The 26,852-nt window shown below is 37.7% G+C and overlaps 1 protein-coding gene across 1 annotated transcript in view; it reads left to right on the forward strand.

The window, feature by feature from the left end:
- Dhc93AB (Dynein heavy chain at 93AB) overlaps positions 1 to 26,852 on the forward strand; it is a 2,991,564-nt gene that overhangs the window by 1,128,013 nt on the left and 1,836,699 nt on the right. The window lies entirely within an intron of this gene.

The raw sequence follows: 26,852 nt of genomic DNA on the forward strand, positions 1-26,852 counted from the left end.
GATCAGCCAATCACGTTCGATCTGTGTTCCATTTGGTAAAACCCGATGCAAATGATATTCAGAAAAGTTTCTTTGTCCAGATTTCTTTGCGATCAAATCAATATTGCGACACGACGAGTGACCTAAATAAGAGTATTCTGTGTTAATTTTTTACTCTTATATTGAAATACCAACGATAGCATACCCTCCTTAATCCAATAAGTTTGAACGATTGATTGATTGAATTGAATAGGCCACAAACCTGGGTCATTTGAAAACACATTGGTGGAATTTTCATCAATTTTTGATACATTCACCGAACTTTCGACATCGTCCGTATTTTGTACATCTTCGATCGTGCTGTCAACATGTTGGAAATTAACCTCTCTTGACGTTGATGGAATTGAAAAAGTATCAGAAGTAGATTCACAAAACTCAGGATTGTCACAATTTGCTTCGTTTACAGTTGTCGTCGCATTAGCGAAGTGAGTTGTTAGTTTCGGTATTTTAGAAAGCAGTTGCTTATCGCGTTCGTCTTTATTTTTTTTTTTTTTAATTTGCGCTTTTCAGCTCCACTCTTATATGTTCTAGACTTATCCGTGTTTACGAAATGACTATAACCAGTGTTTAAAACCTTGAGTCGAAGTAGCAAAAGTCGTGAAAATGTTGATTATTTTTGATTTTACTTATCGTCGCTTTTTAAAATGAGTAATTGCGTGTGCTTACCATATTAGGAATTTTCAGCAGTCGCAGTTCATGCAAAATCAAAAACTGGAAAGCAACAAAAAGCAAGGCGCCTTGTTTGTCGCGCCTTTTCAAACTGTTGATTTTGTTTTGATTTGGATTTTCTTTGCTTATGAAAGTTGTGTGCAGCAGCAGTCGTGAAATATGAAAATCAAACTTTTTGCAAGCAATAAGCGATGCTGTTTTGTGTTTGCCGACGTCTTCGCAAGGTTTTTTCTTTGCTGCTTGATATTATAAATTACATATTGCAATCAGTTTGATTTCGTTCGGCACGGTATTAATTTCTCTATGGCGCCTAAAAATGATATTTGGTTGTATTTCGAAAATAATACAGACACCGGTATCTTATCCCTAACATGGTTTTCATTAGGGTGCTTTGCTAAGTTGACACGAAACTTCTTATATGAAAAATTCCAAAAATATCAAGTTAGCAAAGCACCCCAAAATTCCGAGAAAAAATCACACGGCAAATTTAATTCTTTCCCGGCAAAATCACGGCAAATTATTCACCTAGTCCCGACTCGATTTCATTAGAGTGCTTTGCTAACTTGATGCCCATATATACCGAATATACCGCATGTGACTGGTAAGAATTCGTAAGCAAGCACAAAACAGCATTGCTGTTTGATTGTAAACAGTTTGATTTTCATATTTCACGACTGCTGCTGAATACAACTTGCAAAAGCAAACCTTACTTACTTACTTTGACTTGTTGGCTGACGAAATCAAAATCAAATCAAAATCAAAATTTTTAAAAGGCACTACAAACACTACGACTGCTTTGTGGTTCAGAGCAGTAAGTTTAAGTGATAGCAAATGAAATTAAAGTTATTGCAGTTTTTTAAACACTGACTATAACAATAACCAAAAAATGTCAATATAAAATGACATCAATATTATGGAGTAGTGCGTTTAATGCACAGAGCAAAACAACGTCCAATGATCAAATATGTTACATGAACCGCAATTTAAATTTATAACGATCAAACTGTATTCTAATCGCAAAATATTTATATGGAAAAGGGACCCCAAAAAAATTTCACACCAGGGCCCACCAGATTGTTAATCCGCCACTGATGTATACCTATTTGTAGTTTATGTTTCTCTTATAGCCATATGCGTGTGTATGGGTGAGTACCTACTTCTGCTGATGACACATGTGTGTGCGTAAGTAATCTCCCTGCAAAAAATGCGATTAGTCTAGGATGAGTCCAGATGAGTGGCAAAGGAGTATGCGACCAATGCCAGTTTTGATCTCTTTGTATGAGTTGAACTGTTCCCTTTTGTTTGAGCATGTCCTATGAAGAGAATAATTGTACCCATTTATACCCGAAAGGGATCGATGGGAGCAGTCCCCTTTATACTCATATTGGAACATACGAAGAGTAGTCCCTTATCGGTCCAATACGGACACAAATAGGGACCAATCGGCTTTTAACCCCAATGGTAGTAAAATGATACTAACCGATATAATCCATTTAAAAACAAGTAAGGAAGGTTAAGTTCGGGTGTAACCGAACATTACATACTCAGTTGAGAGCTATGGTGACAACATAAGGGAAAATAACCATGTAGGAAAATGAAGCGAGGGAAACCCTGGAATGTGTTTGTATGACATGTGTATCAAATGAAAGGCATTAAAGAGTATTTTATGAGGGAGTGGGCTATAGTTCTATAGGTGGACGCCATTTAGGGATATAGCCATAAAGGTGGATCAGGGTTGACTCTAGAATGCGTTTGTACGATATGGGTATCAAATGAAAGGTATTAATGAGTATTTTAAAGATGGACCAGGGGTGACTCTAGAATGCGTTTGTACGATATGGGTATCAAATGAAAGGTGTTAATGAGCATTTTAAAAGGGAGTAATCCTTAGTTCCATAGGTGGACGCCGTTTCCAGATATCGCCATAAAGGTGGACCAGGGGTGACCCTAGAATTTGTTTGCACAATATGGGCATCAAACGAAAGGTGTTAATGAGTATTTTAAAAGGGAGTGGGCCTTAGTTCTATAGGTGGACGCCGTTTCGAGATATCGCCATAAAGGTGGGCCAGGGGTGACTCTAGAATTCGTTTGTGCAATATGGGTATCAAACGAAAGGAGTTAATGAGTATTTTAAGAGGGAGTGGGCCTTAGTTCTATAGGTGGACGCATTTTCGAGGTATCGCAATAAAGGTGGACCAGGGGTGACTCTAGACTTTGTTTGTATGATATGGGTATCAAATGAAAGGTGTTAATGAGTATTTTTAAAAGGGAGTGGGCCTTCGTTTTATAGGTGTTCGCCTTTTCGAGATATCGCCATAAAGGTGGACCAGGGGTGACTTTAGAATTTGTTTGTATGATATGGGTATCAAATGAAAGGTGTTAATGATTATTTTAAAAGGGCGTGGGGCTAAGTTCTATAGGTGGACCCCTTTTCGAGATATCGCCATAAAGGTGGACCAGGGGTGACTCTAGAATTCGTTTGTGCAATATGGGTATCAAACGAAAGGAGTTAATGAGTATTTTAAGAGGGAGTGGGCCTTTCTGGACCAGGGGTGACTCTAGACTTTGTTTGTACGATATGGGTATCAAATTAAAGGTATTAATGAGAGTTTTAAAAGGGAGTGGTGGTAGTTGTATATGTGAAGGCGTTTTCCAGATATCGACCAAAATGTGGACCAGGGTGACCCAGAACATCATCTGTTGGATACCGCTAATTTATTTATATATGTAATACCTGCCAAGATTTTAAGGGTTTTTTATTTCGCCCTGCAGAACTTTTTCATTTTCTTCTACTTAATATGGTAGGTGTCACAACCATTTTATAAAGTTTTTTCTAAAGTTATATTTCGCGTCAATAAAACAATCCAATTACCTTACCATATTTCATCCCTTTTTTCGTATTTGGTATAGAATTATGGCATTTTTTTCATTTTTCGTAATTTTCGATATCGAAAAAGTGGGCGTGGTCATAGTCGGATTTCGTTCATTTTTCATACCAAGATAAAGTGAGTTCAGATAAGTACGTGAACTGAGTTTAGTAAAGATATATCGATTTTTGCTCAAGTTATCGTGTTAAGGGCCCTGCGGAAGGACAGACGGACGACTGTGTATAAAAACTGGGCGTTACATCAACCGATTTCGCCCATTTTCACAGAAAACAGTTAGCGCCATAAAATCTATGCCCCTACCAATTTTCAAAAGGATTGGTTAATTTTTGTTCGACTTATGGCGTTAAAAGTATCCTAGACAAATTAAATGAAAAAGGGCGGAGCCACGCCCTTTTTGAAATTTTCTTTTATTTTTGAATTTTGTTGCACCATATCATTACTGGAGTTGAATCTTGACATAATTTTCTTATATACTGTAAAGATATTAAATTTTTTGTTAAAATTTTACTTAAAAAAAATTTTTTTTTAAAAGTGGGCGTGGTCCTTCTCCGATTTTACTAATTTTTATTAAGCGTACATATAGTAATAAGAGTAACGTTCCTGCCAAATTTCATCATGATATCTTCAACGACTGCCAAATTACAGCTTGCAAAAATTTTAAATTACCTTCTTTTAAAAGTGGGCGGTGCCACGCCCATTGTCCAAAATTTTACTAATTTTTTATTTTGCGTCATAAGTTCAACTCACCTACCAAGTTTCGTCGCTTTATCGGTCTTTTGTAATGAATTATCGGACTTTTTCGGTTTTTCGAAATTTTCGATATCGAAAAAGTGGGCGTGGTTATAGTCCGATATCGTTCATTTTAAATAGCAATCTGAGATGAGTGCTCAGGAACCTACATACCAAATTTCATCAAGATACCTCAAAATTTACTCAAGTTATCGTGTTAACGGACGGACGGACGGACGGACGGACATGGCTCAATCAAATTTTTTTTCGATCCTGATTATTTTGATATATGGAAGTCTATATCTATCTCGATTCCTTTATATATGTACAATAAACCGTTATCCAATCAAACTTAATATACTCTGTGAGCTCTGCTCAACTGAGTAGAATAAAACAGGGAAGTATACCAGAGACGGACTAGGACTAGGATTAGGACTAGGACTGGAACTGAGACTGAGACTCGGAATGGGACTGGAACAAAATACATACCGCCCTCTGGGACTGTCAATAAGAGATGAAGAAGAATGAGAAAAAATTGAGAGAAGAGAAAAGAGAGAAGGAGACTGAGAAAGAGATAGAATGAGACGAAGATGGAGATAGATGAAGCGAAAAAGACGCAGGGAGGAGTGAATAAAAAGATTAGGAAAAAGTGTAGAGGGGTAGGGCAAAGTTAGACGGAAAAAGCTTATTAAACTGTAGGCAGATAGACCAAATTTAGGGCAGAAAACAACGTCTGCCGGTTCTGCTAGTGTATATATAAAACGATGCACATAGGTAGATTTTAAAGTTTTAGGCGGCCAAAAATATTTTATTACCTATATCTTCTTAAAACTGTTTGATAAATGAAAAATTATAATAATTTGTGTAATTAATCGGTTATATTAAAAAAATAAATATTACACTGTGTAACACTAAAAAATCCTGCGCAGTGAGGCTATTTTTCTTGTTGTACAGCAAGTACTGTAATAAATTATTTCTGTCTTTATCTAGGGTAAATTTTTAATTGGTTTTATGAAAAATTATAATAATTTGTGTAACTAATCGGTTATATTAGAATAGATATTACACTGTGTAACACTAAAAAATGCCTGCGCAGTGAGGCTATTTTTCATGCTGTACAGCAACAAAGATGTATCAAACCTTCTACCTAACCCCCTATCTGCAAGTATCTGCAGCTAAATTTAATGCAGTTGGCAAGCTAATTGTACCAAGTACCACGCTCAAAACTAATTTTCATTTGGACGGACCTGGAAACATAACAAAACTGGTTTTGAACACCAAAAATAAAAAAAAAAAAAAACAATTTTTTAACATCTTAAATAAAATAAGTTCTTTTTCAATTTATAACATTTAAAAATCACAAATACCATTAATAATGTTAGTATTTACCTGAAATGTCAGAGTCTATCACAATTACTCAATTCAATTGTCCTAAAACTTAAAATATTCACGTTAAAACATGCGATTTCACATAGGTTAAAAAAAACCATAACTCGCGTTTCAGAAATAGCTAAATTCTGATGTATAAGAAATTAACGCCAGGTATGCGATGGATGGGAAGGGGTAGAATTATTGTTCCGCTGTCTATTCTTAAGGTGTGGGAGTTCTTTTTTTTTATAATTGTGCAAACTTTCAAGAGTTCCATTATGACCGACTAAATGTCTAAAATCTACCTATGTGCGATGTATATATGTATCAGTCTTGAGATATATATATTTTTATTTTATAATTCTAAATTTGTTTCTTGAATGAAGCTGCAGAGTTGTTTGAGAGATGCAAAGTCTCTTTTTATTTTAAAATGTCAGTGCAATTGTAATGGTTTTTTTATTGCATTGTACTTTTTCCTAATGTTATTATGTTTTTTGCAAATAAAGATCATGCGATTGTAATTGTCTATCGTATGACAAACTTCACAGAGGTTAGTGTTGACAATCTTAATTCTGTTTAAATATTCTTTGTCGCAGGTATGACCTGTTAGAAGTCTATTAATAACTTTTATTTCTTTTGGATCGAGTGTTGAGTTGTGATACCAGGGTTTCGAAGGAATCCCTGGGAAGAACTCAAAAAATGTTTTCCCTTATCTTCTGATTTTCGTTTGCATCTAGTATTCCATTCATCTCTAATTTTTGTGTTTAGTTGACTGAGAGCTTCTTCAGAGGTGAGTTACTACCAAGGGTGCTCCAACATTAACTGCCCATTTCGCTAAGTCATCTGCTGTTTCATTAATTTCAATTCCTGCATGACCTGGAGTCCAAATTATCTCACATTGAATTTTATATTTGTTGAGAGTTTTATGAATGTTGGCTACTATGTAATTGTTGGAAAATTCTTTTGATAATAGTTTGCATGATGTTAAACGATCAGTGAAAATTGCTATTTTATAAGTTTGTCTTCGGAGGCTATTTCAACAGCTTTTGCAATTGCCCATAATTCGCTAAAAACTGAGAAGGTTTTAAGGTTTATGTTGAATAAAAATTTGTGTTTGAGTGTTGCATTAGAAATTCCGCACCCCATTGAGTTAGTATCTCCTGAGGCATCCGTAGCGAAAGTTGTAAAGTTGTTTTCTCTATACTTCTGCAATAAAAACTTGTATTCGGATTTAATTTTTTCTTTAGATAGCTCACTTGTTTTTTTTCCTAGTACATTTTCTATTATTTTAAGTTGTTTGTTTTATGTGTATTCTATTTCTGTGTTTACATTGTAAAAAATTTCCTTGAATTGATAGCAAGTATTAGAATAGCTGGAATTGAGTTGCCTGTGAAAGGTTACACTATTGTATACATTTATATTGATAAATTTGAGTTTTAGTAATTCACGACAATTGAGGAGTTTTTCTCTTTCCCTAGGTTCAAGTTCATTCGCTAATACATATATGTTGTGTGTTGGAGTTGAAGGTGTTAATCCTAAACATCTTCGTAGTGATTTGTTTTGGTAATCCATAATTCTATTGTATGTTGTTTTAGGTAAATCGTAAGTTGTAGATCGTGCTACTTCGATTTTAGACCTGACCAAGCTTTTATAAGATAACATAAGCCGGTTTGCTATAGTAAATTTTTGATCTCTTTGTATCAACGACAATTTTCGATCGCTATTTATTGCTTAGAGCAATTTGATCTCTTTGTTGGAACGACAGTTTTTGATCTCTGTTTATTAATTAACAAAGTCTGATCTCTTTGGTTGCTGGCTTATGTTGTTTTCACTTTTATTTAATTATCACTTGTTACACATTTCACGGAACTTAAGAACTATGCAAAATGTCATACCTTAAGTACTTTTTTGCGTACCAACTCTTCAGGTGGCTCGTGCTCTTGTTAAGCATTGTTGTTGTGCTAATCGGCAGTTTTGGTTAAGTACTTTTTGATCGACCAATTTTTCAGGTGCACTCGTGACTTAGTTGTTGTTTTGCTTGCTATGAAGAGTTCGTATGCAAAGCTTGTACGTACATACGGGCGTGTATTATATGTGCATATGTGAGCACTAAATTGAGAATTACCAAGTAACGTAAATATGTTAGTACATAGATTATATGTGGGTGTACAAATTCATGTCATATTAAGCCATCATAACTCCTCCCCGTTTTAAATTTGGGACGTCCTCGGACCTGTAGCTTTCTTATAACTAAAAATTTAATTTCGCTTTCACTGACATTTTACACATAGTTGTTTCAGTTATGCAAACCAATATATGCATGTAAATAAGTGGCTTATTGATAGATATATACTAAGGTTTTGCATTACAGATTTAATGATTATTATTTGAAAATGGTTTACTTAGATAATTATTTAAACGAAATTTCATCGTAACAAAATCATTCAAAGATAGTTTATTCGAAGATAAATTATTCTTGAGTAAACATTTGATGGATAATTTATTTCCGAATGATTTTGTTTCATTGAAGTTCGCATATAAAAAAAATTATTTTGTATGATTGTTATCTATTGAAGCAATGACAATTTATTACATATTTAACTATCAATCAATCAAAGGTTATTGAAGTAAGCGAAATGATCGGCAAAATAATTTATTTTTATAATCGCAATGCAAATGAATTTTACCCAACACAGTATAGATCCTTAAATTTTCGAATAAATTTCCATTTTTCGAGTTTATTGTTTGATACAGGTTTTAGTAATTAAGTTATTTGATTTTTATTACATACATAAAACAGTTTAAATGCTGCTCAAATTAAGATATATATTATAGTATTTTTTTATTACAACGAAATATGCTTTGAAATAATCTGGACTTTGTCGAATATTGTCTTTGGGTACCTTTTTACCGTTAATAAGGACCGTTGTACCCAAAATTTTTCTACGGTATTTTCTTCATAAATTTTGCTCAGTTTATTGCCTAAGCGCTTGTTTCGTTTAACATAAACTTTTTCACCTTCGCAGAATATTCTTTGGCTTCTTTAGACTTACTTATTACTTTATCTTGTGCTGCACAAGTTTGTCTTTAATTGACATCAGAAATTCTTTTGAAAAATTATTGAGCACGTTTATAGGTCTTTCATTTAACGTTGAATGAATAGTATTATTGTACTTGTTTGTTGCTAATAAAATCAGTTCTTGTATATCAGTCAAATTTTGTTTGTTGTGCTTTGGTGCATCTGGCTATCTCCGTAATTGTAGAATGTACTCTCTCTATCTGTCCGTTACTGATACTGTGTAACGCTTGTATAAAAAACTGCTCTATGTTGAAATGGTCTTTTAACAAATTTCTTACTATGTTTGAATGAAACGATTTCTCGTTATCGCATACTACAACAATGGTTCTTCTGAACTTATCTAATACATTTTTAACATCTAGCGCTGATCGGGATAGAATGGGAATTACTACAGTGAACTTAGAAAATTTGTCGATGCAAGTGAAAAAATGATACTTGTCCACGGAGAAAATGTCTATATGTAAAATTTGGCCAGGATAATCTGGAATAGGAGTTTTCCCAACCTCGGGTTTCGCAGGGTGCCTATTATACTTGTTTTCCATACAAATTCTACAGTTTTTACCGATTGTTGCTAATATTTTCTTCATATCAGGGAAGAAGTATTCCGAGATGAGTTCTTTATAACTTTCTTGAACTGAACGGTGCGGTCTGCTGTGTTCTGTAGTAGCCGCTTCAATTTGATCCTCTCTTCTGATAAGGTCTATGACCAATTTTTCCATGTGTACGAATTTAACACCAGGAAAATTTGACAAAAGCAAGGACTGAACTCTAGCCTTCGTTTCGAGATCACAACAAATTCCGTTTACAACATTTGGGTTTATTTTTTCGCGAAGTGTTTGCAATAAGAACTCTGCGTCGTTAAAATGTATAGTGTGTCTGATTTGTTTTCGGAATAAAAGTTTTGTCGATTTTCTGTTGAAATCTGAAGTCACAAGAACGAGCAGAGCTCTGAACTGATTAACTGGATTTTTTATAGTATTTGTGGCAGCAGAAAGAGAAATTTCGCTGTGCGCGGTTTCCGTTAATTCGTCGAGGTTGTGGATATACTGCCGAGAAATCGCATCGGCTATTTTGTTGTCTTTGCCTGGCTTGTAAAAATATTTTGGGGCGAAATAATTGATAAATGCTGACCACCGTTTTATTTTCGAGTTGGGATTTTTTTCAGAAATTGCAAACGTGAGCGGTTGGTGGTCCGTGTATATGTGTATATTTTTCTTACCGTAAAGGTAATGTCTAAGTTTTTGAAATGCCCAGACAATGGCAAGGAGCTCGCGCTCATGTGTGGCGTAATTTTCTTCACTTTTGGACAACGTCCGGGAAATCATGGTAATGGGTTTGCCATTCTGTAAAAGCACGGCACCAAGTGCGACTGACGAAGCATCGGTCGTTATTTCGAATGGTTTTGTATAGTCCGGATGTTGAAGAAGAACATCTTCTGAAGCTAATATATGTTTTAGTTTGTTAAATGCTGTTATTGCATCCACGTGGAGTGTCATATTAATTTTCTTTGAATAGTTGCTTCTAACATGACCGTTCTTTCCTCTCAAATATTTTGTTAGGGGCTGGGAAATGTCGGCAAGGTCCCTAATGAACCGCCTATAATAGCTATCGAGTCCTAGAAATGAACGCAGTGATCCTAAAGATTTCGGTTCTTGATAGTTTAGTAATAGCTTCTACTTTGCTAGGCGAGGTGCGAATCCCTTTCTCTGAAACAGTAAATCCTAGAAATTCTGCTTCTATTTGGAAGAACTTGAATTTTTCAAAGATACTCGCATACCTGCGTCTGCTATCTTGTTTAATATTGAATCAACATGCTCGAGATGAGAATGTACGTCTTGAGAAAAAAATGATAATATCATCGACGTACACATGACAAATCTTCCCGATATCTTCCCGTAAAGTGTCGTCGATTGCTCTTTGGAAAATGCTCGGAGCATTTTTTAGCCCAAAAGGTAGCCGAAAAAATTCGTACTTGCCGTTATTTATGCTGAAAGCCGCTTTGCACCTATCTTTTTTCAAGTAAATGTATTTGGTGAAACCCTGATTCGAGATCCAAAGTGGTAAATATCGTTGATTTTCCTAAATTGGATAGGATCATCGAAATGTCTGGAATAGGGTATTTGTCGGAAACTGTGAACTCGTTTAATTTCCGGAAGTCGGTGACCATCCTAAGTTTTTGATTCCCTTCTTCGTCTAAACCCCTCTTCAATACGACATGCACTGGTGAGTTATATGGCGAATATAACTTTCTGATTATTCCGTCCTTAAGCGATGATTGAGCAATGATCTCTTTATTTATAAAAGTTGCAGCAGATATGGGGTATGGATAGCTTCGTGAGTAAACTGGTCTTTCGTTTATGGTATCTAAGGTTGTGCCCTATCTGCATCGGCGAATGCGGTAAAATTACTGTTTATGAGTGATTTTATATTGCAGGACGCGAAGTTAGTACTTAATTCGCTCATATTTATTTGTTGACATTGGAAAGGTTAAGTTTTTCTTTCCCACCTTTATGAAAAATGAATCCAACCTTTGTATCTATTTTGGCTTCAATATCTTTAAACAGATCATACCCGATGATTCCGTCAAAGCTTTCTAACTGTGGCAAAATATAAAATGTTGGAAAATGAATCCAACCTTTGTATCTATTTTGGCTTCAATATCTTTTAACAGATCATACCCGATGATTCCGTCAAAGCTTTCTAACTGTGGCAAAATATAAAATGTTGCGGGTTTTCCTAAAACGTAAATTTTGCATTTTTCTGATATATTGTTTATTCCATTGATAGATTTTACTTGAAAAGGAGCTTTTAGCTGAACTATCCCCTCTAAAAAGTTATGCTTTTTTACAAAGTTTTTTGATGTACCCGTATCTAGAAGAATATTAAGCGTTTTTCCATTCAGAGATCTGCTGGTGATATATGTTAAATTAGAACTGCTTAAGAAATTTATTTGGTCTAATAACTGGCTGTCGGTTTCAAAGCGGAGGCTTCTAAATACAAAGACTCGTTTTCTAGCACGTTTATGCGCTGAATTTTATTAAAATGAGATTTAGTTGAAGATTTATCAAGTGGCCTTTTGGAAAAGTTGTTTTGCTGGTGTAGTTGAGAGAAATTATTATTTGGTGGGTAATTTAGCTGCTGATAATTAGCTTAATTATTTCGCTGGAAACCTACTCCCTGAGACTGATCGCAGCCTGTGCCACACGCTAGATTATTTTTAAAGTCACTATTTCTTCTAAAGCAAGAACTTTCGGGATCTACATCCATTGGTACGGTATTTTGAGTAGGATAACTTTGAGATAGCTGACCAGTCTGTAAGGTTACATTATTGAATCGTGGTAATAACGTAGTAGGTCATTGGATTTGTGGCAGTCTAGCTGCTGCATACGTCTCTGCGAATTCGTATCTCTGCCGGTTATGCTGCAGTTCCTCTGCTACAGCGAGTGCAGTAGGAAGATCAGGTGGATTGGCTGAGAAAAGTGTATAGCAAGTGTTCGTCTTAAACCAGAAATAAAAACTCTAAGAGCATTTTCTCTAGCTCTTTCGTTAAATGCGTTAGAAAGTTTTTCGTTGTTATTCGTATTTCGTTGTCATGATGTTCTTGTTTATGATTAATGTAAGTTGTTTGTCTACAGTGTCGTAGTACTCATGGATAGACAACCGTCCCTGTTGCAAAGTGTTGCGTTGATTCTCTAATATATGTACAGGACGCTTATCTGCGTATAATTGGTCTAATCTTTAAATTATAGCTTTAAAGTTAAGTGGTGTGTTGAAAGCGCTCAGGTTTTCATTAGCAACGGATGATATTTTATTACGTAATATTCCCATTGCCATATAATAGGCTTCTGAGCCTTCGTTATAAAAGCTAATTTCAAATCTGGCCGCTTCCCTCCATGCCGGATATTCCGTCATAACACCTTTAAATTCGGGTAAGGACTTGATTAGACTTAGGCCTGAATGCGTATTTTGGGTCCCTGGAACTATTGTCACTGGGGTATAACCTTCGGTTTTTTGTGGTACAATATTTTGAATAGCTTGCGTTAGCTCTCAAATTTTCTGTTCGAGGCCACTCTCTACTGCTGCTTCTACTAAGCTAAGAACTGTATTTCTGTCCACCATTTTGGTGCTTTGTGCTTCGATAAATAACTCTAATACACTTGACTCACTGCTACTATTAAGTATATTATAGTCTTATTATACACATACAGGTTTTATGCTTTAAAAAATTTTTTTTGAATCCGTCGTTGATGTGTTTATTCCGCAAATATATGTTTGCGTCTCTAATGAATTGAAGTTTCTGCTAATGTGTAACGGTAGTTTTTAGGTGCTGTACCTCTACAGTATGTATCGCTTGTTGTTTTTTGTTCTAGTTGTTTGGTATATTTTTTCGAAGTAATTTGTTTGCAAAGTTTTCAGGCAGCTGGTTTGATTTCGGCACAGTAGTAAAACATTAGTATCGTAAATTAATTTTGAAGCAGTTTTAATCTTCAGCTTTAGTGTGTAACTATGTATTTCGTTTTACCTGTTTTTTTCCGGTTTGTTTGTTAGTTCGCTCTTAGGTCTTTTTGCTTTACACTCGGTATGAAAGTAAACTCCGTTCAATATAAAGTTGTATGTTTCGAAGTATTTTCACATTAAAAATGTTTTATGCATTAATTAGCATATGAATTATTTCTCAAGAAATGTTTCTTCACAAGAAGTTTGGCTTCGCACGTGCAAAATTATCTTTGCACACAACACAACGCAAATCTTTACGTTTATATTTATTTTTATAGACTTCTTTTAGTAAACGATAACTTTGATGGTTTTATCGAATTGTCTTAAGTTTGAAATTGCACAAATTTTCTTTGCGTAAACTTTCTAAAAAAAATTTTTCACATTTGTGTTTGTAAAGTACGATTAATGGTTTTAAAGCATTTTTTTATCTTCTCACTCACATAAAATTTACGTATTTTATATTCGAAAATATTCACATTTAATTTCGTAGAGTTCGCTACTCTTTTTATTCAAAAATGTTCAGATTTATTTTCGTAAAGTTGATTTAATCCTTTTGAAGTATACAGCATAATTTTACAGCGTTAATTTTTCCAATGTTTTTATTAAATCTACACACTTGCAAAGTATTAATACAATTTTTTAATATTTTTGTATTTTTATTTAAGGTCTTTGGTTTAACCATAGGAATGTTCGCATAAAAATATACTTATTTGCACTTATACTTTGGCGTCTTTGTTCGGTCAATTATTTTGTACAGTTCGAGTATAGAGTTTCTTCGTAATTTTACATGTGTTTTTTTTATCATAACTGTATGCAATTAATTGTTGTTTGGCGCCAGATAACATAAGCCGGTTTGCTATAGTAAATTTTTGATCTCTTTGTATCAGCGACAATTTTCGATCGATATTTATTGCTTAAAGCAATTTGATCTCTTTGTTTAAACGACAGTTTTTGATCTCTGTTTATTAATTAACAAAGTCTGATCTCTTTGGTTGCTGGCTTATGTTGTTTTCACTTTTATTTAATTGTCACTTGTTACACATTTCATAGAACTTAAGAACTATGCAAAATGTCACACCTTAAGCACTTTTTTGCGTACCAACTCTTCAGGTGGCTCGTGCTCTTGTTAAGCATTGTTATTGTGCTAATCGGCAGTTTTGGTTAAGTACTTTTTGATCGACCAATTTTTCAGGTACACTCGTGACTTAGTTGCTGTTGTTTTGCTTTCTATGAAGAGTTCGTATGCAAAGCTTGTACGAACATACGTGCGTGTATTATGTGTGCATATGTAAGCACTAAATTGAGAATTACCAAGTAACGTAAATATGTAAGTACATAGATTATATGTGGGTGTACAAATTCATGGCATATTAAGCTATCATAACTTATATAAGTTGACTGCTATTTTTGGTTTAACTCCTGCTTTAATTGTAGTGATATTTTGAACAAATTTGACGTTATTTGCAGCTTTTTTAATTAATTTGTTGTAGTGGGAGGTAACTGTGAGAAAGGAGTTTAATGTGCGACCTATAAAGTTAATTTGATTTACTTGTTCTGTTGGTTGGTTATCAATATTAATTTTAATTTTTTCTTGTTAGTTTCCGCAAAATATATTATTTTGGTTTTTTGTGTGTTAATATTCAAATTTAGCTCACTGCATTTATCAATGAAGGTTTTAAGTTTCAGTTCTAATTTTAGTGATAATGTTTGGATATCTCTATCATGAACCATGATAAGAAAGTCATCGGAAAATTGGAAAATATCGGTGGAGTCATGCTCATATTCATGTAGTGCTTTTATGTATAAATTGAAAAGAAGAGGAGATAGGCAGCTGCCTTGTGGAAGACTATCATTAATAGTAACTGAGTTTTTTCCTAGTTGAAGGATTCTTTTTTTGCAAAAAGGATTGTATCCAGGTTATATATTTACTGTTAATATTACATTTTTCGAGTATTTTTGTAAGTGCTGATGTCGGGACACAGTTGTAAGCATTACTTATACCCACAGCAACCGATGCAAGACAGAGGTCTTTGTAAACTGCAAAATTATGTAAAATTTCATTTAAGCACATTGATGCAGATCTACCTTTACGATATGCAAAGCTTCTATTAGGAAGGATCTAATTTTTCAATAAATATGGATCCAATCTAGCTTTAATCATCAAATTTATTGTTTTTAAAACACACAAATTTTTTGTCGTATGTTTTTCCACTTATCACTCAATTTGCCAAAACTAATGACCGCCTAATACCAATTATATTGCACGTTAATATATCGATAGAATTGTGATAGCTAATCCACTATTCCGATCCTAAGAAAAACTTATTACTGAGGTGTTTTGCCAAATAAGTTAAAAGATGTGTACATTTTGGCATTTATCCTTATGAGTATGCACGCCAGAAATATATACATATCTGGTCGCTTCAAACCGAAGAAAACGTCAAGGCGTGTCATTGTTATAAAAAAAAATTTACTGCATACCAACTATATTGCATGCAATTTTCTGTACGTATTGTAAATAATGTTTAAACTTGTGCCATGTATCATTTTAGCTTTTTCGCGTAAATTAAATTTCGATTGCTCTCATACAATTTGTATGTGTATGAGATGAGGTCAAAATGAATATGAAGTCGACGCGCGTCTTCGACAGAAAAAAGTCGATTGTTTTCTTAAAATAAAACAATCGGTAGTGCCATCGTTAGTTTTTCAGCTCTGGATAACAAAAAACAGCTGTTATTCCTTTTCCGTCCATGAAAACATCGAGTATTCGGTCTTGTTGACATCATTTTATTGCAATATTTATTATATATTCTCTTCCTTTACTTCACCAAGACATAACTTGAAATATTGTGCCCCCTTTACGAAGGTGGCACTACAGCCACTGCAACTGACACCACTGGGTTCAATAAATCTGCAGATACTCCATCAGAAACAATTGTTGACTCCTTTTTATCAGTCAATAGTATGTTAATTGGAGTTATTGGCAACCGAGAACAAATCACTAAAACTATTTTACGTGCTCCTGAGCTGGAGAAATATTTAGATCACAATTTTTTAGAGGAAACCCAGCAAGTGCGTTCTAAAGAGCTAAACCTGAATGATATAGCTACAGATTTAAATGGAGTTTGATCAGTGCTGAATATTTTTGCAGTATACCGAGTGAATGTACTGAAAAGCCAAAATAACCTGCAGAAGGCTTAGCCGATGTCCATAGGGCCCGACTATGAGGCGGAGCTGTTTACGACTGGCATCTACGCCGTTTCGCCTCATATGAGGGGGCGGGATGTCGGTGAGCAAGAACTGCCAACCCCCTAATCCAGGGTGTTAAGCGGACCGTGTTTATTGGACGATTTGCAGCCAGGGAATAAGTTCGGCTGTATTCGAACGGAGTCGTCCCGATACCGGGCCACCTCGGGAAGTATTGATGGCCTTACCACAGTAAGGGGCGCTTCTGGGACTGACGGTTCTTTCCCCGTATATAGTACAGGACCTCTGAGCCCGTCTTGTTGGCGCAGGTGGTCGTACGACCAAGATGAACGACTCATTACCAACTTGTAATAAGGAGGATGATAAGAGGAGGACTGAGTCGCAAGCCAATGACGACAAATACGCATTAAGCGATGCGTCGGACTCGGGGAGCGAGAGTAGTGCTGATTCAATGAACTCCGTGTTGGAAAAGCACACACATGAAAACGGAGGAGAAGAGTGGAGAAGGGTACGGAGCAGAGGAAGTCAAAGAGCTCTCTTGCAGTACCGTGCAACACTAAGAATTGTCCAATGCCTGGGAGCAATGGTCGACCCAACATAAGTGGAGATCGAGCGCTTGGAATGGGCCCATGGGGCGGTAGAAGTAGGTCAAAGGCAGTTTAAAAGGTTTGCTGCTAGAAACCCTCGGTTCTGCAACCGGTACGAGGAGGAAGATGCGTCGATTGGCAAAATGAAGAGGCAACGTTTGGTGGAAGGTGACAAAGCTGCTTCCAAGAGGCATAAAGTACCCAGTCCCAAAGCCGCGAGGCAGGGCAGTCGCATAGACAAGACAAGTAGGTAGGCCCAAAGCTGTAAGACAGATGGGCCCCAATAGCGGGGTAGCAACTACCTCGAAAGCTGCGAGTCAGAGGTAAGTTCGAACTACGGAAGTAGGAGATAAGCCAAAGGGAGATAACACTAAGACTCCGGCTTTTCCCGAAAAGAGGAGTGATGTGGCAAAGAAGTCATTGACCGTGACGTTGGTTGATCATAGCACTCCTTTCGCACAGATGACTACTGAAAGGTCTGAAAGGGAACTTATTAGCTTAATGCTTAAGATGATGCGAGAACAACCAAGTAAGCCGCTTCCAACCTTTGATTCGGGGGGATGGTATAATGGTGTGAAGATGATAGCGTGCGACAACATCGCGAGCTTGCGGTGGCTGGAGGAAGTGGTTCCAAGCCTCCAAAGGCAAGGCACGAATGCGCGGTTTGAGGTGGTCGATAAAGCGCAAATCCCCACGGTACCAAAAGTTAAGGTATGGATACCATGCGTGATGAAGTCGGAGGATACACTGCAACTTCTGCAGAATCAGAATCCGAACATACCGACACAGGATTGGAAGGTACTTACTGTATCTCGGTCTACCGAGGAAGGTCAGTTCTACATCACCAAAATAAACAAGCAGGCGGAGGATATTTTGTACACGCAGATTGGCAAAATGTCCTTTGGCACTGGAAAAATTTACATGTGACTCAGGAAAAGAAGTCCCGAGGATAAAAATCCTAACACGATGGATGGGCGAAATCGAAAATGACCTCAAAAGCCTAAGGAAAAAAAGACAGGTGGAGGTAGCCGACGTCACCACGAAGGTGTTAGAATAGGACCAACAGCCAGATGATGCTGTGAGCCGCACAGAGGAACACCCGGCACAACAGTTACAAGAGGCTGAAAGGGGCTTCGTATACTCTAAACCAAAAGGGCAAGGGAGGGACGACGACGTCACAACGAAGGTGCTGGAGGGGAAAAACAGCCCAATGGTGCTGCGAGTCCTACAGTTAAACCTCCAACACAGTAAAGTGGCGTCGAGCGAACTCCTCCTAACCCTTGAGGAGGGTTCGTTTGACGTGGCGCTGATCCAGGAGCCGTGGTTCTCATCAGAAGAAAAGGTTTCTGGACTTAGCGCGCGCGGATTTGGCGTTTACTATGCGCAAACAGAAGGACGGGTACGAGCTGTAGTAATGGTAAGGAAACAGCTGCATTCATATATGCTGCCTAATTACACTACTGAGGACCTCGTAGTGGTGGCCGTTGAGCAAAGGAATAAGCAGGCACTTATCCTGGCATCCTGCTACATGGCCCATGCTGCGGAGGTTCCACCGATGGAGTGCAAGAGGCTAGTACAGGACGAAGGGCACAAATGGCGGTTGTTCATTGGCGCGGATACAAATGCGCACCACAATTCGTGGGGAGGAGCAGATACGAACGAGAGGGGCGAATCTCTATTTTGTTACATCCTGCAAACCAATTTGCAGATATCAAACAGGGGAAATGTACCTACATAAATTGGTCCAACATCCAGCAATGTTTTGGGTTTTACACTGAGCTCCGAACGTGATATATCAAGGTATGATTGGATGGTTCTTTATAGACCATCCTTCTCCGACCTTGCGTATATCAGCTTCAGCATCCACCTAATGAGGGTAGAGAAGGGAGGAACCTCTAGAAACCCTAGATCAACAAACTGGACTAAATTCCAGAAACATGTAGAAACGAAACTGGGAAAGCTCAAAGAGGTGGCCAATGTGGAAGAAGTGGAGGAGTCTAATGAATTCCTAACAAGGACGCATATGACTGCGTATAACAAAGCTTGCCCTCTAAGAAGATTCAGAGGAAAACCGAAGCCGCCATGGTGGAGCAATGAGCTGAGTCTTCTAAGAAGACAGGTAAAAGAAATGTTTAAGCTAGCAAAGACCGCGGAAAGCGAAGAGTGTCGGAAAGAGTACAGGGATCTACAAGCGTGAAATTTCCAGGGCGAAGAGAATCTCATGGAAAAGTTTCTGTACGGACATAGAGTGCTCCAGCGACACAGCACGGTTAAGAAAAGTCCTAGAAAGGGGAAATATAGTCCAGGGGCTAATAAAGTGAGAGAACGGGGAATGGTCACGTAATAGTGAGGAATCTCTTGAGGTGCTTCTCGATACACATTTCCCATCGGGAGATGGTTTAAAAGAGCCAGCAGACAGCACTCACACTTCGATCACGGAGCGGGTAGTGCCGGGCTTGGTGACCGATACCAAGATTGAGTGGGCAGTGAAGACGTTTTCTAAGTTTAAATCGCCGGACCCAGATGGTATATTCCCGGCCATACTTCAAGTTTCAAGTAGGGCGGTCGTGGAATGGCTTAAAATAATATTCGATGGGTGCATAAGACTGAATAATGTACCATACTCTTGGAGAACTGCTCGTATAGCTTTCCTACCAAAGTCAGGGAAGATTGGTCACGTGTATCCCAACGATTATAGACCAATTAGCTTAACATCATTACTGCTCAAAACCTTTGAGACGCTGATAGATGTGTACATAACGTCCTACGTGGATGAAAAGCTGCTCTCCACAACACAACATGCGTACATCAAAGGCAAGTCGGTAGACACCGCATTACATAGGGTGGTAATAAAAGTAGAGAAAGCCCTGGAATATAAGGAATATTCTCTAGGAGTCTTCTTAGACATTGTCGGGGCTTTCAATAATATTTCTGAATGGGCGACTATGGATGGTCTTAATTACATTATGGTACATCCAGCCTTAACGAGATGGATCGGCTGCATGTTAAATTGCAGGAAGATTACATCACAATGGGGATTGTACGAGGCCACGACATAGGAACGCCGCAGGGAGGGGTGCTATCACATCTGCTGTTGACGCTGGTCATCTACCAACTGCTCAGGCGATTTGGTGAAGGACACGTAAAATTTACGGCTTACGCGGATGAAGTTGCAATTGTCATAAGTGGAAAGTGCCTTCTAACGATTACCTCTTTGATGGACCGGGCGCTTCGGGATATTCATACCTGGGCATCAAATGTCGGGTTGAAAGTCAAAGCGGATAAGACGGATAGGGTCTTGTTTACAAAGAGGTACAAGATCCCAAATTGGATCAGGCCTAATTTAGGAGGGGTGACCCTACAGGAGAAACCTTGCACAAAGTATCTAGGAATCATCCTAGACATTAAGGTACCATGGAAGCTCAACGTGGAGGATAGCGTGAAGAAGGCTTCAACGGCACTTTATGCATGTAAAAGAATGCTGGGGTTTACGTGGGGCTTATCGCCCTCTCTTTCTCAATGGGTTTTTACAGCGATTGTAAGCCCTATCCTATACTATGGAGTTCTTGTTTGGTGGAAAGACAAACAAAAAGCAACTGACCTCAAAAAATTAGAGAGGGTATGCCGACTATCAATGCTTAGCATTATGGGAGCCCTGAAAACAACTCCTCCATCTGTAGACCTGCTAGCAAAGAACATAGCGTTAACAACTGCAACCAGGCTCGGTGCCTCGGGGCAGCTTGAGCGCCGACCAATAGGGCCATAGTAGTATAGCGTCATCAATCACAACACGAATAGACTACTTGATTCCCCATCTGCGCTTCGAGGGCAATCTTAAGGCCACAATAGAGGTGGACGGTTGGCGCATGGCTGCTCAAATGGCGGACGAGGCGATACATGTGTACACAGATAGTTCAAAAGTAGTGGAAGGAGTAGGGTCTGCGGTATACTGTGCTGGCCCGGAAATAAACAGATCCTACAGGCTGCCGGATTACTGTAGCATTTTCCAAGCGGAAATAGTAGCCGTAACCTAAGCAGTATAAACCCTGGAAGAAAATAGCTCAAGCTGCAATCGTGTTAACTTTTCTATTGACAGTCAAGCAGCAATTAAGGCAATAATCTCGCATACCACATCATATAAATGCGTATTAGAGTGTAAGCAGTTCCTGAAGAGAATCGGGACAGGGAGAAGCATACATCTATATTGGGTCCCAGGGCATATGGGAAAAGATGGCAACGAAAAAGCGGATGAACTAGCTAAAGAGGGCGCATCCCTTGAAGCTTGCTCCGTAGATGTCCCAACTAGACTGGGCGAAATTAAGCGAAGGCGAGATGTGTACATGATCGACCAAGCAGTTAAGGCGTGGGTTCAAGCGCGGGGCTGTAAAGTGTAGAATATTATGTGCAGGTCTTACAACCTTAGACTAACAAGGTTTCTTCTATCATTAATAAGAGAAGACTGTAGACTCATGAAGGGCATTTTGACTGTATACTTCCTTCTGGCGCACATGCCTTTAAATTAGGCTTGGTCAATGATAGCAGATGTAGGAAGTGCGGGCTGGAGGAGGAAACGATCGAGCGCATTCTGTGCTCTTGCCCTGCTCTTGCCAGGCTAAGACTCCAGCTATTAAGTGTGATACAGCTGTCAGATCTAGAAGCAGCAAGTGCTTAAATCCTAGGACGCTTCTAGTATTTGCGAAGAGGACGGAGTTATTTTATAACATAGGTCCTGGTTTTTGATAGCGTTTTTCAGTTTGGTCGTTAAAACAAACTTCTGCTAACACTACGGATTTATTCAGCCTATGTGAAGTGCTCATGGACAGTCCAGTTCAACCTAACCTAACATGCAGAAGATAGTAAAAAAAATTTTACAAGAAGCGGAATTATTCGAAGGAAATCCGATCATAGCTATGAAGAGGTATGGTAATATATAAGATAATTTATTCGTATCGGTTGGGGCTATGAATAAACGATTTCTGGCGGTTGGAGAAAAAATTTAAGCAAGGGAACATGCAGAAAGCGAATTGGATATTGCAGCATCCAAAGAATAAATTAATGCTTGTTATCTAATATATAAAATTCTTGTGTCACGGTGTTAGAGGTTTAACTCCTCCGAAACGGCTGAACCGATTCTCATGAAATTTTGTGAGCATATTGTGTAGGTCTGAGAATCAGCCAACGTCTACCTTTTTTTCGCTACGCGCCTAGGGTCTTGAGATCAAAACGTGGACCCGAGTACCCCTAGAATGTGTTTATACAATACGGATATCAAATGAAAGCTGTTGATGAGTGCTATAGTACAGGATAATTTTCATACAACTGGGAGGCTAGGGTAGGCCAAAACGTGGACCCGGATACACCTAGAATGTGTTTTTACATTATGGGTATCAAATTGAAGCTGTTGATGTGTGCTATAATACAAAATAAGTTTTACAGCGCTGAGTGACTAGGGTCTCGAGATATAGGCCAAAACATGGACCAGGATACCCCTAGAATTTGTGTGTATTATGGATATCAAATGAAACCTATTGCTGAGAGTTCTAAAGTTCATTGTGATATTCGATTTAGTCGCATCAACCTGGCAAAACTGATAAATATGCATGCGAAGCCGAAGTAAAGACAAGAATTAATAATACACACATACCTATTTACATACGTCCTATTCGATTTGCCTGAATTTCGTATATAAATTTGCCCATATTAGTATTTACGATGCTTTTTTCTGGGAAGTATACCAGATACGGACTGAGACTGGGATTAGGACTAGGACTGGGACTGGGACTGAGACTCGGAATGGGGCTGGAACAAAATATATACCACCCTCTGGGACTGGCAATAAGAGATGAAGAAGAAGGAGAAAAACTTGAGAGAAGAGAAAAGAGAGAAGAAGACTGAAGAGATAGAATGAGACGAAGATGGTGATGAAGCGAAAAAGACGGAGGAAGGAGTGAATAAAAAGATTAAGAAAAAGTGTAGAGGGGTAGGGCAGAGTTAGACGGCTTATTAAAATGTAGGCAGATAGACCAAATTTAGGGCAGAACAACGTCTGTGGGTCTGCTAGTTATTTTATATTTTTGTGGTTACAAATATTTCCTTGGATGCTGTGTACTACTTGGGATGATTGAGGTCAAAAGATTTCAAAATTCGAAATGTGTTTTGTATAAAAATAAAGTACGTTAAGTTAGCAGTAGTAGAGGGTGGTGTTTTTTTTTAGTTAAAGGATCTTTAATAAAACAAAAATGCTTGATTTTCCTCAAAGCAAAAATTAGTCCAGCCCTACAATTATGTACAAATTTACAAGAACATGAAATATATATGATCCTGTATATTCTTCCAAAATAATAATAATACTGTTTTTTCTCGGTAAATATCCGGGGAGATTAAGCCCGCTTCCCTTCCAATATGTGGTGTGCTGTTTTTAATTGTTCCCACTGATTGGTTATCCTAAACGTTTTTGGCCGACTCCGAACGCATATGCTTAGGCAGATGACTTTTTTTGCTGAGAAACTTTTCATGGCAGAAACACAATCGAAGAGTTTGTCAAGCCATCAAAGCTGTTTGATGTAAGTTGTTCGCCCACATTTCAAAAAGGATTGTAAACCATTATCCGAAAATTTAACTTCGGCGTAGTCGTTAAGTCCTAGTAGTTTAGGTTTGGTATAAATAATTATATTCCATCACCTGTAATTTTTTTTTATTTTACTCATTTCGTTCCTGTTTTTTATACTCAGTTGAGCAGAGCTCACAGAGTATATTAAGTTTGATTGGATAACGGTTGGTTGTACATATATAAAGGAATCGAGATAGATATAGACTTCCATATATCAAAATAATCAGGATCGAAAAAAAATTTGATTGAGCCATGTCCGTCCGTCCGTCCGTCCGTCCGTCCGTTAACATGATAACTTGAGTAAATTTTGGGGTATCTCGATGAAATTTGGTATGTAGGTTCCTGAGCACTCATCTCAGATCGATATTTAAAATGAACGATATCGGACTATAACCACGCCCACTTTTTCGATATCGAAAAATCGAAAAAGTGCGATAATTCATTACAAAAGACAGATAAAGCGACGAAACTTGGTAGATGAGTTGAACTTATGACGCAGAATAGAAAATTAGTAAAATTTTGGACAATGGGCGTGGCACCGCCCACTTTTAAAAGAAGGTAATTTAAAAATTTGCAAGCTGTAATTTGGCAGTCGTTGAAGATATCATGATGAAATTTGGCAGGAACGCTACTCCTATTACTATATGTACGCTTAATAAAAATTAGCAAAATCGGAGAAGGACCACGCCCACTTTTAAAAAAAAAATTTTTTTTAAAGTAAAATTTTAACAAAAAATTTAATATCTTTACAGTATATAATTGAATTATGTCAACATTCAACTCCAGTAATGATGTGGTGCAACAAAATACAAAAATAAAAGAAAATTTCAAAATGGGCGTGGCTCCGTCCTTTTTCATTAAATTTGTCTAGGATACTTTTAACGCCATAAGTCGAACAAAAATTAACCAATCCTTTTGAAATTTGGTAGGGGGATAGATTTTATGACGTTAATTGTTTTCTGTGAAAATGGGCGGAATCGGTTGATGCCACGCCCAGTTTTTATACACAGTCGTCCGTCTGTCCTTCCGCATGGCCTTTAACACGATAACTTGAGCAAAAATCGACATATCTTTAATGAACTTAGTTCACGTGCTTACTTGAACTCACTTTATCTTGGTATGAAAAATGAACGAAATCCGACTATGACCACGCCCACTTTTTCGATATCGAAAATTACGAAAAATGAAAAAAATGCCATAATTCTATACCAAATACGAAAAAAGGCATGACACATGGTAAGGTAATTGGATTGTTTTATTGACGCGAAATATAACTTTAGAAAAAACTTCATAAAATGGTTGTGACACCTACCATATTATGTAGTAGAAAATGAAAAAGTTCTGCAGGGCGAAATAAAAAACCCTTAAAATCTTGGCAGGTATTACATATATAAATAAATTAGCGGTATCCAACAGATAATGTTCTGGGTCACCCTGGTCCACATTTTGGTCGATATCTGGAAAACGCCTTCACATATACAACTACCACCACTCCCTTTTAAAACTCTCATTAATGCCTTTAATTTGATACCCATATCGTACAAACTCATTCTAGAGTCACCCCTGGTCCACCTTTATGGCGATATCTCGAAAAGGCGTCCACCTATAGAACTAAGCCCCACGCCCTTTTAAAATACTCATTAACACCTTTCATTTGATACCCATATCGTACAAACATATTCTAAAGTCACCCCTGGTCCACCTTTATGGCGATATCTCGAAAAGGCGAACACCTATAGAACGAAGGCCCACTCCCTTTTAAAAATACTCATTAACACCTTTCATTTGATACCCATATCCCACAAACAAAGTCGCGTCACCCCTGGTTCACCTGTATTGCGATACCTCGAAAGGGGTCCACCTATAGAACTAAGGCCCACTTCCTTTTAAAATACTCATTAACTCCTTTCGTTTGATACCCATATTGCACAAACGAATTCTAGAGTCACCCCTGGCCCACCTTTATGGCGATATCTCGAAAGGGCGTCCACCTATGGAACTAAGGATTACTCCCTTTTAAAAAACTCATTAACACCTTTCTTTTCATACCCATATTGTACAAACAAATTCTAGGGTCACCCCTGCTCCACCTTTATGGCGATATCTCGAAACGGCGTCCACCTATGGAACTAAGGATTACTCCCTTTTAAAATACTCATTAACACCTTTCTTTTGATACCCATATTGTACAAACAAATTCTAGGGTCACCCCTGGTCCACCTTTATGGCGATATCTCGAAAATGCGACCACCTATACAACAACCACCACTCCCTTTTAAAACCCTCATTAATACCTTTAATTTGATACCCATATCGTACAAACACATTCTAGAGTCACCCCTGGTCCACCTTTGTGGCGATATTTCGAAACGGCGTCCACCTATAGAACTAAGGCCCACTCCCTTTTAAAATACTCATTAACACCTTTCGTTTGATGCCCATATTGTACAAACATATTCTAGGGTCACCCCTGGTCCACCTTTATGGCGATATCTCGAAACGGCGTCCACCTATGGAACTAAGGGTTACTCCCTTTTAAAATACTCATTAACACCTTTCTTTTGATACCCATATTGTACAAACAAATTCTAGGGTCACCCCGGGTCCACCTTTATGGCGATATCTCGAAACGGCGTCCATCTATGGAACTAAGGATTACTCTCTTTTAAAATACTCATTAACACCTTTCATTTGATACCCATATCGTACAAACGCATTCTAGAGTCACCCCTGGTCCACCTTTAAGGCGATATCTCGAAAAGGCGACCACCTATACAACAACCACCACTCCCTTTTAAAACCCTCATTAATACCTTTAATTTGATACCCATATCGTACAAACACATTCTAGAGTCACCCCTGGTCCACTTTTATGGCGATATTTCGAAACGGCATCCACCTATAGAACTAAGGCCCACTCCCTTTTAAAATACTCATTAACACCATTCCTTTGATGCCCATATTGTACAAACAAATTCTAGGGTCACCGCTGGTCCACCTTTATGGCGATATCTCGAAACGGCGTCCACCTATGAACTAAGGATTACTCCCTTTTAAAATACTCATTAACACCTTTCATTTGATACCCATATCGTACAAACGCATTCTAGAGTCAACCCTGATCCACCTTTATGGCTATATCCCTAAATGGCGTCCACCTATAGAACTATGGCCCACTC

The sequence above is a fragment of the Eurosta solidaginis genome, chromosome 1, assembly GCF_040869045.1.
Source record: "Eurosta solidaginis isolate ZX-2024a chromosome 1, ASM4086904v1, whole genome shotgun sequence".
In the NCBI taxonomy this organism is placed as follows: domain Eukaryota; kingdom Metazoa; phylum Arthropoda; class Insecta; order Diptera; family Tephritidae; genus Eurosta; species Eurosta solidaginis.